At 41.5% G+C, this 14,357-nt stretch overlaps 1 long non-coding RNA gene across 1 annotated transcript in view; it reads right to left on the reverse strand.

The window, feature by feature from the left end:
• The window catches only part of LOC118801820, a 38,712-nt gene extending 26,978 nt beyond the window's left edge, over window positions 1-11,734 (reverse strand). The window contains exon 1 of the long non-coding RNA XR_005006579.1: window positions 11,530-11,734. This is a non-coding gene — a long non-coding RNA (uncharacterized LOC118801820). The remainder of the gene's footprint in view (window positions 1-11,529) is intronic.
• Between the last annotated feature and the right edge of the window lie 2,623 nt (window positions 11,735-14,357).

Below are 14,357 nucleotides of genomic sequence, written 5' to 3' on the forward strand. Positions count from 1 at the left end.
CACTTGGTTACATTCGCCCGTCCACATCACCTGCAGCTGCGGGTTTCTTTTTTGTGGAAAAGAAGGATGGTGGTTTGAGGCCCTGTACAGATTATTGAGGGCTTAATGCCATTACAGTGAAGAACCGTTACCCTCTTCCCCTAGTGCCGTCAGCCATAGAACAAGTGAGAAATGCCAAAGTATTCACAAAATTAGATTTGCGCAGCGCATATAATCTTATCAGAATTAGAGAGGGAGATGAATGGAAGACGGCATTCATCACCACATCTGGGCATTATGAATACACGGTGATGTCATATGGATTAATAAATGCCCCGTCTGTCTTCCAAGCTTTTGTTAATAAAATATTTAGGGACATGCTCGACAAATCGGTTTACATAGATGACATTCTCATCTACTCGAAATCACTCACTGAACATGTACAACATGTTAGGCAAGTGCTTAAAGGCCTCAAGGAAAACCACCTTTTTGTAAAACTAGAGAAATGTGAATTCCATCAATTCCATATAGCCTTTCTGGGTTATATAATCAGCACACAGGGTGTGCAGATGGATGACTCAAAAGTCACTGCTATTACTCAGTGGTCCCAGCCCAAAACGGGAAAAGAACGCAACTTTAGTAGTGTGGCAGCCCCTCTTACCTCTCTCCTCAGGGGAAAACCCAAGACCCTCAAGTAGTCATCAGAAGCTGCCACAGCATTTGAATCCCTGAAGCTAAGCTTCACTTCTGCTCCCATTCTGTGCCATCCAGATCCCTCTCTCCCTTTTGTAGTGGAAGTAGACGCTTCTGAAACCGGCATTGGAGCTGTTCTGTCCCAGTGTCATGGTGAACCCCCCAAAATGCATCCATGTGCTTACTTCTCACGCAAGCTTAGCTCAGCGGAACGGAATTATGATGTGGGCAATCGTGAACTTTTAGCAGTTAAAGCTGCGCTGGAAGAATGGAGACACTGGTTGGAGGGCGCTTGTCACCCCTTTGTGATCCTGACTGATCATTGGAATTTGGAGTACATCAAAACAGCCAAACAACTAAATCCACACCAAGCAAGGTGGGCTTTGTTTTTCACTAGATTTAACTTAATAACCTATAGACCTGGATCCAAAAATTGCAAGGCTGGCGCTCTATCATGCTTGTATGAAACCCAACTAACCAAACCAACTGAAGAGACCATTCTTCCCCCTTCATGTGTTGTAGCACCTGTGCATTGGGAGATTGTGGATGATATCCAATGAGCCCTAATTGATGAAACTCCACCACCCGAATGCCCACCATCAGGGACGTACATTCTCTGCAGCATTCGTGGCACCCTTCTACAATGGATTCACACTTCACTTAGCTCTGGTCATCCAGGTATTCAACGCACCCTCACTTTAGTACAGAATAAGTTCTGGTGGCCATCAGTAGCCAAAGATGTCACTGATTATGTTAAAGCCTGTCAAATCTGTGCCCAGAGCAAATCATCCCACCAACTCCCTGCTGGCCTCCTAGAACCACTTCCTGTTCCCCATCGTCCTTGGACTCATTTATCCATAGACTTTATCACTGATTTACCTTAATCTCAGGGTTTTACCACTATTTTTATCATAGACCGATTCTCCAAAGCCTGTCGCCTGGTGCCCCTCCCGAAGATCCCCACTGCTATGGAAACCACGGAAACGTGTTTCGAGTCTTCGGAATTCCGGAAGACATCGTCTCAGACTGGGGCACGCAGTTCACTTCGCGAGTGTGGAAGGCCTTCTGCAAACTACTGAACATTTCAGTGAGTCTGACATCTGGGTATCACCCCCAGTCTAACGGGCAGGTGGAATGACTGAATCAGGAGGTGGGTAGGTTTCTTCGTTCGTACTGCAGTGATTCTCAAAACAACTGGAATCGTTTCTTGCTTTGGGCAGAATATGCCCAAAATTCACTCACTAATACCTCTACGGATCTCACCCCTTTTCAGTGTATCTTGAGATATCAGCCGCCACTCTTTCCATGGTCAGGTGAACCCTCTGATGTTCCGGCAGTGGATGCATGGATGAGACGCAGTGAGCAGACTTGGGAAACTGCTCATATATGCCTCCAATGGGCTATTCAGAGGCAGAAATTGCAGGCGGACAAACATCACAGAAGGCATCCTACATATCTTCCCGTACAGAAAGTGTGGCTCTCCACTCGGGATCTTTGCCTCCATCTCCCCTGTAAGAAGTTAAGCCCCCGTTTCATTGGTCCCTTCACTCTTGATGAATGAATCCAGTCTCCTATAGGCTTACCTTACCCTCCAACTATCGGATTTCTCCCTTTTTTCATGTCTCCCTATTAAAACCTGTTTCTCCTCCAGGTCGGTTTCCCCTCCCTTCCTCAGATCCTCTGCCCCCTATGATTGTGAATAGTAGCCCGGCGTATACAGTCCGGTCGTTACTGGATTCCCGGTGACGGGCAGGTCGCATATTTTATTAGTTGACTGGGAAGGCTATGGCTCTGAGGAGCACTGTTGGGTACCTGTGTGTGATATTCTGGACCCTTCCATCGGTCTCATCCAGGTCACCCTGCTCCCAGACCAAGAGGCAGGCCCCGTCAACGAGCTCATTCGGCTTCTGGTGCCACCTCTGGTGGGGGGGGTTCTGTCATGTGCAACTCCCAAACTGGCCACAAGAGGTCATCCTCTCCAGAATTCTGACTGCCACTCACCCACACCTGTTGTTCATCGCTGTTCATCAACTCCCCTATTAATACTTACACTCTCTTTCCATTCATCGCGAAGCATTGTTGGTGTGTCACTACAATCCTGAGCCTTTTCTCTGTAACGTTTTGACATTGTGGTATTTTGATCTTGGCTAGCCCTTTTTTGATTCTGAGTTTTGGATTTTGTCTTGGATCTGTTTTGTCTTTTTGGCCTCTGACCCTCTGCTCTACCCTGATTTTGTTTTTGGACTGTGTTTTTTGTACCTTCAACTGTCACAATAAAGCCTGCTCATGGATCCTAACAACCCACCTAGTCCAGCATTGTTACACATAACATACGAAGACATTTATTACGATTTTGTGTCGTCCCTTTGTGTGGATGGGTGTACGTTGCCCAACTACAAAAGCACAGAGGCTTATCAGTATTTACACAGTGGAAAAATTGGACAAGTAGTCCACATGTACAAAGTGGTGGGTCCTTCAACGTCCACGTCAACCGGTATAATCAAGACAGTCAGGTGCTCCTGTATCACAGGACAAGGGAAGTCCTGTAACAATGCCACTGCGATCCTCTGGAAGATAAGTTAGGCTAAGATACAGCGACAGCTAATAAACAGGTTAAATCTAACAGCCATTCTGTAACTGGTAATAGTACTTACATAATTTGTTTACATACAGTTTAGCCAAGTATGCCACAGTTTTTATAGAGCTGACATCTAAATACAGCAGCCCACCTCAAAATTATGGCTTGTAGCTTGAAACATATTGTATTAGTCTGACATTTATTAATATCTACATTTAATTTCAAGTTTGTAAAATTTTAAGTAAATACAAACATTTTAAAGCTGCATAATGTATTTACTAAATATGTACTTTTATAAAGCTACTAATATGAATAACTAACTTTCATTTTTTCTCAGTCAACAGAATGTAAATTTTACCTGCTCTTGGTAAGTACAAGGTTTAATCTCATGTTGGAGGCTGCGTGGATGAAGGTAAGTAAGGTGATTCAGGTTATGCTAAAGTTAAAATGTTGTTTTTTTTTCCAGATTTTAATTTCTTGTTATACATCTAATCCCACCTGACATACATTTACTAAATATAACAGTTTTTGAGTGAGTGTGACTCATTAAGCTGGCAGAAGTAAAGAAGGCTCATGTCACTACAGTGCCTGATGGTTATCGTTTAATGGGTAGTCTTTTGCTGGGTATTGTGAGGGAGTAAGTAACCTTGGAATAAACTTCACTGGCGAGATCTCATGAGCTGGATCAGGTGTGCTGAGGCAGGGCACAATTGTAACTGTGCAGGGCTGTGGGGCCCAAGGACCAGGATTAAGAAACATTCTGCTTAACAATATGTTAGAATTGTGTTATATGTATACATAACTGTTTAACATACACTTTGTTTTGAATGCTGTGTCCAAAGCACTGACTGGGATGTCCTGCACAGATGAACAGCACCAGTGGAAATTTAGCCAAATTAGCAAAAAAAGCTGAGTGACAAATTTTTCAAGCACCACAAAGTAAGTAATAACGTCTCGAGAAAATACCTGCTGCTTCTCCACTGTTACCGCCAGCTCCTGTATTCAGCTCCCACAGTGCACAAGGAGAGCTTAGAAGGGGCTCATGTACCAGTAGCCAGCCTCCTGCACAAATGCATTTCAGCTGAAAAAGAACAAGTGCCAGTAGCCACCATTCAGCTGCATGTCATGTTACAATGCATACGTGTAACTAGATGAGCTTAAATGCACCAGGTTAGAAGAGGTCACTAAGAGTGACCTTCTTTCTGGTATGAAGCTCGGAAATTGAGACTAACTGCTAGTTCTACAAAAAAGGTCCCTGTGCCTGCATCCAATAAGCCAAGCTAGACAGTTTTCTCCGAGAGCACCTCTTTCCTAGGTCCAGCTCTGCTACTAGATATGGCCTGGAGAATGAGGATTCGGCTGGTGTAGGGATAGAGAGCTGTGGGTTTATTGTTGAGAGGAGAAGAACAGTAGTTAGTGTCACAGAGCCATGACTTTCTGCAAGCCCAGATGGTGTGTTAATGAATTTTTCATTCACCTGAACAATGTGTCCAATTATTACAATGAAATGTGTTCTTTATCATGCATGTTGGAATACTGATTTTAATGCTTTATTAATTTTCTGTGTAAATAAGTTATTATTTATCTTATCAGTTTATATAAGGCAGTTCACTACCATTCACACATCCATGTGAAACATTTTCAAATATATATTACCTCATTATCAGACTGAATAATGCTAAACGACAGACAACCTGTGCATGGTAATCTGATTTTATTGAAATGTTTGCAAGTGCGCAACAGAATTTTCATAATTGGATGTTTGTCTTAATCTACTGGAATTTTGATTTAGGATAAAGGTAAACAATTTTGTGTGTGAAAAATAATTATGTAATTAAAAAAACACTGAACCCCCATCAGAACATGGTTGGCTCCAACAGCAATCCATTTAACAATAACTTTTACATAAATATTTACAGAGCTTCATGTTAAATGGGAAACACTGTGCTGCAGAATGCAACCTTCAGAATTCTTACTCTGCATTCTCATGGATGATGTCACCCTGCATGTTCACAAGTGCTGGACAGATTCTGAGAATTTGAACTATTTTTTGATGTCCATGTTGATGCGAACAGTCTGAGAGACCATTCTACAATGAACTGGACTGAGTCCCAGATCTGTATATGCCCAGCCAACACCCCTGATTCAGTGACTGCTATCTGGTAACATTTCTGTTCTTGCCATACTTTCAGTTTCACCTGGCTGTAGAGACATCTGCACACTGCATTCTATAATTGGCAGTTTATGCTGCTCCAAATTCAAAACCTCCTCTTTTTTAGCATTTGAGTGCAAAAGCTTGTCGATAAAGGACTGACTGACAAAAATATAGTAGATTTGTGAAACGTCACATGTCCGATGACCCGGATGATCACTAACCACAAGCCAGCTTTACTGTGGTGTCTCACATGCCTCAGAGACATTTAATGGAACATAAAACAATGTACACAAATAGACACACATTACATGGCTTTATTTAAAACTACATTCCCAGTAATGAATGTCCGCAACTACATATCTGAACCATCATCTTGAAACACAGCGATCAGGTGAAAAACAGGGTGGATATGATTTCATAAAGTCTCTGACTGAGCTCACTGCTACGTTAATAAATACACATCTCTAAAGCACTGCAGGTCTGTTTGCTCCCTCTGCTGGTCAAACAGCGCTACTGCATAAGAACACACCTTTTACAGTGTTAGTGCTTTATCAGCTCAATGTTCCTCATAAACAGTAATGCGCTCAGAAATTCACACAAACATACAAATCAGCGTTAAATATGACTGTATCTGTATTCACCACTCAGTTTGCAGCGTTTATACATTTAGACCTTCACACAAACACACTCTGACCGCATGTTTGCCTCGATGTGTTTCAGTAATCAATCACTGTGTAGCTGCTGCAGTGTAAATTTAATCCTCCATTGAGTTCAGCTGAAAGGACAGTTTAAGATCTATGAAAAATGTGTTCCTGCTTTAAACTACAGCAGAGATTCCGCATTTCTGTCAGTGATGAACTTACCGAGTGAATCCAAAGCGCTGATATCTGGAATCTTCTCTCTGTTTACTCGAATTACTTTCAGTCTCTTCCTTCCCTGTCTCTCTCACTCTCTCTCTCCCTCTCCTTCACCAGTCTCTGTTCTTCCTCCTCCTCTCTGCCTTTCTCACTGCATCACCTCTCTCTCCCTCTCTTTCACCAGTCTCTGTTCTTCCTCCTCCTCTCTTCCTTTCTCACTGCATCACCTCTCTCTCCCTCTCCTTCACCAGTCTCTGTTGCTCCACCTCCCCTCTGCCTTTCTCTCACACTGCATCACCAATTTCTCTCTATTTCTCTCTCTCTCAATTCAATTAAATTCAGTTCAAATAACTTTATTGGCATGAATTGTAATGAACAATTGTTGCCAAAGCAACAGAGATATGCGATATATGTACATACACATACATATATACATACATACATACATACAACATCAAATAACTAATATATTTCCATGGGATTAGTTTAAGGTGCTGTGTCACTCTGTTCCCTGTGTTTGTGCAGCCTCCTGCACAAATGCATTTCAGCTGAAAAAGAACAAGTGCCAGTAGCCACCATTCAGCTGCATGTCATTTTACAATGCATACATGTAACTAGATGAGCTTAAATGCACCAGGTTAGAAGAGGTCACTAAGAGTGACCTTCTTTCTGGTATGAAGCTCGGAAATTGAGACTAACTGCTAGTTCTACAAAAAAGGTCCCTGTGCCTGCATCCAATAAGCCAAGCTAGACAGTTTTCTCCGAGAGCACCTCTTTCCTAGGTCCAGCTCTGCTACTAGATATGGCCTGAAGAATGAGGAATCGGCTGGTGTAGGGATAGAGAGCTGTGGGTTTATTGTTGAGAGGAGAAGAACAGTAGTTAGTGTCACAGAGCCATGACTTTCTGCAAGCCCAGATAGTGTGTTAATGAATTTTTCATTCATCTGAACAATGTGTCCAATTATTACAATGAAATGTGTTCTTTATCATGCATGTTGGAATACTGATTTTAATGCTTTATTAATTTTCTGTGTAAATAAGTTATTATTTATCTTATCAGTTTAAATAAGGTAGTTCACTACCGTTCACACATCCATGTGAAACATTTTCAAATATATATTACCTCATTATCAGACTGAATAATGCTAAACAACAGACAACCTGTGCATGGTAATCTGATTTTATTGAAATGTTTGCAAGTGCACAACAGAATTTTTCAATTAAACAACTTTTAATAATTGGATGTTTGTCTTAATCTACTGGAATTTTGATTTAGGATAAAGGTAAACAATTTTGTGTGTGAAAAATAATTATGTAATTAAACAAACACTGAACCCCCATCAGAACATTGTTGGCTCCAACAGCAATCCATTTAACAATAACTTTTACATAAATATTTACAGAGCTTCATGTTAAATGGGAAACACTGTGCTGCAGAATGCAACCTTCAGAATTCTTACTCTGCATTCTCATGGATGATGTCACCCTGCATGTTCACAAGTGCTGGACAGATTCTGAGAATTTGAACTATTTTTTGATGTCCATGTTGATGCGAACAGTCTGAGAGACCATGTGAAATGTTTAGCAATCCTTCTTGTGCCTGTTACATCCTCATCAGACAACTGTTCTGTCCTGTTCACAGGTAAATGCTGGGATGACGAGATTTACATTCTCTTGAAAAGCAGATCTCTGACGGTAAAACCTCTGTCTGCCATTACCTCATCACCAGTACAAAGATACTCCAAAAAACAGAGTCTGGGGCGATAAACTTGTCGATACATCTGCCGCCATAAGCAGGAGAGATGAACATAAGTACACAGGGTCTATGGCAACCAAATACTTAAGTATTACCAGAGTAATAGTGATTATATGACCCCCTGCTGGTGTGAAGTTTATGTGCTTTCTGCAGAGTGGTCTCAGAGCAGTCGATGCTGGGGAAGTTCTCTTCAAGCACTGAGGCTTTGACATTGTGCTGATTGTCTCCTTTGGCAACCTACGAATGTAAATTCTCATGTGCTCCTCCTCCATTGTGTCATTCCAGTAGGAGGATTCAGCTCACTACACCCCTGGGATACAGCAAAGACTTCAGCAAGATCACTTTGCAGTAAATTTAGCATTAGCTTCATCATGGTCATCAATGTTTGATCCACTGTGTGCATCTTGAAACTGGCTAAATAGAACTGTTGCAGGTACTTAACATGGTCAAAGAAGACACTGGACCTCATTCACCAATCGTCTTCTAGTTTTCTCTTAAATTTGTTCTTGAGAAAGGTCCTAAGAACAATCTTCATCAGATTCAAGATGTGTTCTTAAACCACAGAATTGTTTGCACCTTTGTGCTCCTGAGTGTATTTTTGTTCTGAGCTGAGAACAAAACATTGGTGAATGTCAGAATGTCGTGAAAACTGTGTATGTCGGTTTAAAGAAATTTCTTCTTAAGAATGGTTGGTGAATAAGGCCCAATGAGAGGAAGCTAATGTCATTCTAGATGGTCAGGGTTAAGGGTTCCTCAACACACTGTGTTCCATTGTCACTTCTCTGTTTCTCCTGAAGCATACTCATGATCAGTCAAAGCCTGAACTTGCCATGGTGTGCAGTCATCTCTTTGGGTTGTTAACGCCAGCGATGGCACATATGATTGATCTCTGAATCCACTTGTTCGTCATCTGCCAAACAACACAAAGCATAAAAAGTTCAGAGACACACACCCAGACTCCAGATTTAAAACAAAAAAACAAAGTGTGCATCAAAAGGGTGTGTTGGAGTAAAACACCTGACAACACATATTCTGCTGCTACTGTCAATTGAAAGCATGGGCTGTTGAAAATCATGGGAAGCTGGCATAGAAGGTAGTATTAATTTCTTTTTTGTGTTTAATTATTAACTATATTATGTTGGTCAGACTTTTCACCATATTATTTTAGACACACAGTACACTTTAATAAGAATAGTGGCTAACAAACTTCAGTTCCTCCAATACATGCTGGATGTATTATAAAGCCTGTTATTTGTTACTGTACTTTTGTACTTCATTCAAGTTGCTCTTGGAAAGCCATTAGTGGTTGACAAAGTACAAAAATCTAGTACTTAAGTGAAGGTAGAAACGCTCGTAGTCTACTTCTGTTTAAGTACTTAAGTATCAAAAGTACACTATGAGAAATAAAGGTTCTGGTCAGGTATATTTTTTGTTTTTAAGGTACAAACAATGTAAATGTTTCCTCAAAGGTACAGCAGTGGTTTTAAGGTCTGATTGTGAACCTTAAATAAGTTTTTCCAGGTGAAAAGTTCGTATTTGTACCTTTTCATAACCGAATGTTTTAAAACAGAACAGTAAAATAAAAGCCTGGAGACGAGACGGGGTGTGTGGAGTCAGTACAGCTTAGAACATATCATTTCAGTGGATTATGGTTCAGTTATGTTCCCTGACTAAAGGTACTGAGATGGACCATTGAGGGTCCCACAACAGTGAGAAGAGAGAAGAGAGTGACAGTTTAGTACCTTTATTTCTGAGAGTGCACTGTGAGTTATTGCAGTTATCATTATTATGTTGATGCAGTTATTTGTTTCATTTTCTGTTAAGGAGGCATATGTAGCTGCAGATATGATTGCACACAATCTCAAAAGAAACTGTTCATCAAATAATAACTGAAATGAGCCGTAGTACTTTTATTTTTAATACATATGTTCACAATCAATCCTTCTATTCTTTAAATTGTGTGTAAATATAAATAGAAAACCTGCAAATTACTTTTACTTAAGTACAAAACATATGTACTTTGTTAACTGCTGATTCTAAATTATGAGTATAGCTAGGTAAACGATTATGCTAGCTAATGTTATCAGCAGATGCCCATCAGCTAATGTTAGCTTATCCTAGCACCTGGCTAGCTAGCCAGTCCAAAGGTTACATCAGCTAAACAAACTCTAACCGCTAGCTCGCTAGCAAATGTCAGTACGTTAGCAGTTAGCTTACCTTTATGTGTTGATCCCTCCTGACGAGAAGTTGTCTGAGCTTTTTTACTGAAGCACTGTAGCCCAACCACCTCTCTGGATATGGATGATCTTGAGTAGGTCTTCTGTCAACACACCTATGGCTGCTCGAGTGGTTTCTTTAAAGTCAAAGCTTTAAACCAAAGCTGAAAGGCTTCCTTTAGGAGACAGATGGAGATCGTAGGGTGCCTCACGTTCACATTCAGCTCTGGTGTGAAGTTTATGGTCAAAGCATCCCTGCTCTATGAAAACCTTTCGTTTGTGCCCGTTATTATGGCACCCTAACTGCACAAATGATGCCAGTTTTCCATGAATCCATAACTACAACTATGAAACGTTAAAGTTAAAATGCCTATTTTTACAGCTGCTGCGACAAACACACAACGACTGACCAGAAAACTTCCATTGTAACGCTCGCATTGTTCTGTCAGATAACAATAGTGTTGCGCATTTCTTTGCAATGCACAATCACTTATAAAGGGGGAAACACAGCTATATTTAGAACAGACTCAGCAGCTGGAGTACACTAGAGTAAGAAATCACTCATTTCTGGACGGAGGAAATATGCTCTTTAAAAATCTAGCACGGCCGTATCTATATCACCTGGGGTTATATATCAGGACACAAACCTGGATGAGGGTAGCAAAAACATGGTACTTGACAACTCAAAGGTTCACATAACCTACGAACATCACCCACATACCCGAACATGCCACCTTAAACCTTTACTTACGTAGCTTGTTAAGAACTGGATATAGTCCAGCTAAGCATGCACAAAGCATCATAGAACCAAGGCGAGCTCTAATGCCACAATATATATAAAGTATAGACAAAATATTTATCTGTTCTTCTTAAACAATTCTACAATGAACTGGACTGAGTGCCCGATCTGTATATGCCCAGCCAACACCCCTGATTCAGTGATACAGTGCTTTAGTGTGGTGTCTCACTGTATCTGTATTCACCACTCAGTTTGCAGCGTTTATACATTTAGACCTTCACTCAAACGCACAGCTATCGGCGTTAAATACGACTGTATCTGTATTCACCGCTCAGTTTACAGCGTTTATACATTCAGACCTTCACTCAAACACACTCTCGGCCCTCTGACCAGATGTCTGTCTCGTGTTTCAGTGATCGGTCACTGAGTAACCGCTGTAGAGTAAATTTAATGTGTTCAGCTGTAAGAACAGTTTAGTATCTGTGAAACATAGAAAAACGTGTTCCTGCTTTAAACTACAGCAGAGATTCCGCATTTCTGTCATTGATGAACTTACCGAGTGAATCCAAAGTGGATCTTCTCTCCGTTTATAACGGTTTCAGAGTGACACTCTCTCTCCAGTCTCTTTTCCTCCGCCTCTGTTGTTTTAGCCCTCTGGTGGGCGGGTATATTTCAGCCGTTTCTCAGAGCCATTGGTTTGCCCTAAAAGCCGAGGTCAGATCTGATTGGCTGGGAGAGCCTCGTTCGAAGTGTGGAGCTGAGTGAGATCCCTCAGCTTCTGTGATGAAGAGGGTCGAATTGCAGCACCATATGAGGGCGTTTCTGTGATGCAGACAAGCCCCCCGCCCACCCAGGGACGCCCCTCATGTGACGCCAGGGGTAGGTGGGCTTTGGAGTAAAAGCCACAGTAACGTTGCTGAGTAAACGGAACTACGACGGCGTTTCAGGGCCGCTGTTAATAAAATAAAAACAGTAGACTTTGAGAATAAAGTCGTAACATTAGAGATTAAAGAGCGCCCTGGAGCTCCACTCACTCCTGTCTCTCTGTGGATCATGTTAATCATCATTCTCACTGGCTATGTTTACATGCAAAGATTTTTGCCAATCCGATTGAATACAATCCGATTACAGATTCAGACTGAGGTGTTTATATGCACACTCTATCAACGATTTGATGGAAAATCTTCGTTTACATGCTCACTGCAAGTAATCCGATGCAAAATGACACGCATGCGTGGAGTAGCGTTTAGAGTAAACGTTACCATGACAGCGAACATCACGTGAGGTCCAGTCCGCGTGATATGAGTTTCCAGTTGGCGCGCTTGTGTTTTAATTGCTTTAAAATGATGTCAGACTCAGGAAAACGTGCTTCACATGTGCTTATAAAGGAAGTGGCGAGAGGAAGACGTCGTGTTCTGAGACTCATAAGCTGGACGTCCGTCCCACCGCCGTCTTTTAAAGCTCAGAGCATAAATTTCGTCTCCTCTGCAGACCAGTTTCTGCTCCTGCCATGCTGAACGGTACAAACTTTCGCCATGACGCGACGCACATGCGCAGAACATACTTACACGTTCCGATTGGAATGTATTTGGATTCAGGCGTTTACATGGCTATTATTCTTCTATTTAACGGATTATTTAGAAGTTTACCCACCTCGTTCAATTGGATAGAAATTGTATTCCGAATGGCCTCAATCGGACTAGTCTATTCCGATTAAGGTGTTTACATGGACGTGTTCTATTCCGATTGAGCTATTAGTCGGATTATTAACGGATTATCAGGCTGCATGTAAACGTGGCTACTGTCTGTGAAACTTCATGCCCTCTTTGAATGGGGGAAGATGAAGCCCCCGATAGCTGTGTAGACGACCCTGTCTGCGATTCTCCTTCAACAACACAGACAGACAGTTTCCTCTGAGTCCGTCTGGCTCTTTATTCTAGATAAACACAGTTTCCTCCAAATCCATCTGGCTCTTTATTTTAGATAAACTCAGTCTTTATTCTAGATAAACTCAGTTTCCTCCGAGTCCGTCTGGCTCTTTATTCTAGATAAACACAGTTTCCTCCGAGTCCGTCTGGCTCTTTATTCTAGATAAACACAGTTTCCTCCGAGTCCGTCTGGCTCTTTATTCTAGATGAACTCAGTTTAGATGAACATAGTTTCCTCCGAGTCCGTCTGGCTCTTTATTCTAGATGAACTCAGTTTCCTCCGAGTCCGTCTGGCTCTTTATTCTAGATGAACACAGTTTCCTCCGAGTCCGTCTGGCTCTTTATTCTAGATGAACTCAGTTTAGATGAACATAGTTTCCTCCGAGTCCGTCTGGCTCTTTATTCTAGATAAACTCAGTTTCCTCCGAGTCCGTCTGGCTCTTTATTCTAGATAAACTCAGTCTTTATTCTAGATAAACTCAGTTTCCTCCGAGTCCGTCTGGCTCTTTATTCTAGATGAACACAGTTTCCTCCGAGTCCGTCTGGCTCTTTATTCTAGATGAACTCAGTTTAGAACATAGTTTCCTCCGAGTCCGTCTGGCTCTTTATTCTAGATGAACTCAGTCTTTATTCTAGATAAACTCAGTTTCCTCCGAGTCCGTCTGGCTCTTTATTCTAGATAAACACAGTTTCCTCCGAGTCCGTCTGGCTCTTTATTCTAGATAAACTCAGTTTCCTCCGAGTCCGTCTGGCTCTTTATTCTAGATAAACTCAGTCTTTATTCTAGATAAACACAGTTTCCTCCGAGTCCGTCTGGCTCTTTATTCTAGATAAACTCAGTTTCCTCCGAGTCCGTCTGGCTCTTTATTCTAGATAAACTCAGTCTTTATTCTAGATAAACACAGTTTCCTCCGAGTCCGTCTGGCTCTTTATTCTAGATAAACTCCGTTTCCTCCGAGTCCGTCTGGCTCTTTATTCTAGATAAACTCAGTCTTTATTCTAGATAAACACAGTTTCCTCCGAGTCCGTCTGGCTCTTTATTCTAGATAAACTCAGTTTCCTCTGAGTCCGTCTGGCTCTTTATTCTAGATAAACACAGTTTCCTGCTCAGCCGTTTTAGCCGGTTCTTATACTAATAACAGGCTGGTGCTGATGAGCAGGAGAGACAGGGAGACTGAGTGTTTCTTTATGGGTGAATCGATATGAAAGTAGAACTCCACCAACTCAACACACCTCATTTAACACAAGGAGGTGCTGCTTCCCTTTGCAAAGCCTTTGGCCACAGTACTGCATACCTTTTCTGGTAATATCCCACTTTAATGACGTAATTAATATCGTAATATATCATCAAAATATTATGGCTCTTCTCAAAATATTACGATTTTATTCTAAACATGCAACTTTTGTCTTGAAATATCACGACTATATTCTTAAGTCTACTGTTTTTATTTTTGTT

This window comes from Colossoma macropomum, unplaced genomic scaffold (assembly GCF_904425465.1).
Source record: "Colossoma macropomum unplaced genomic scaffold, Colossoma_macropomum, whole genome shotgun sequence".
NCBI lineage: Eukaryota > Metazoa > Chordata > Actinopteri > Characiformes > Serrasalmidae > Colossoma > Colossoma macropomum.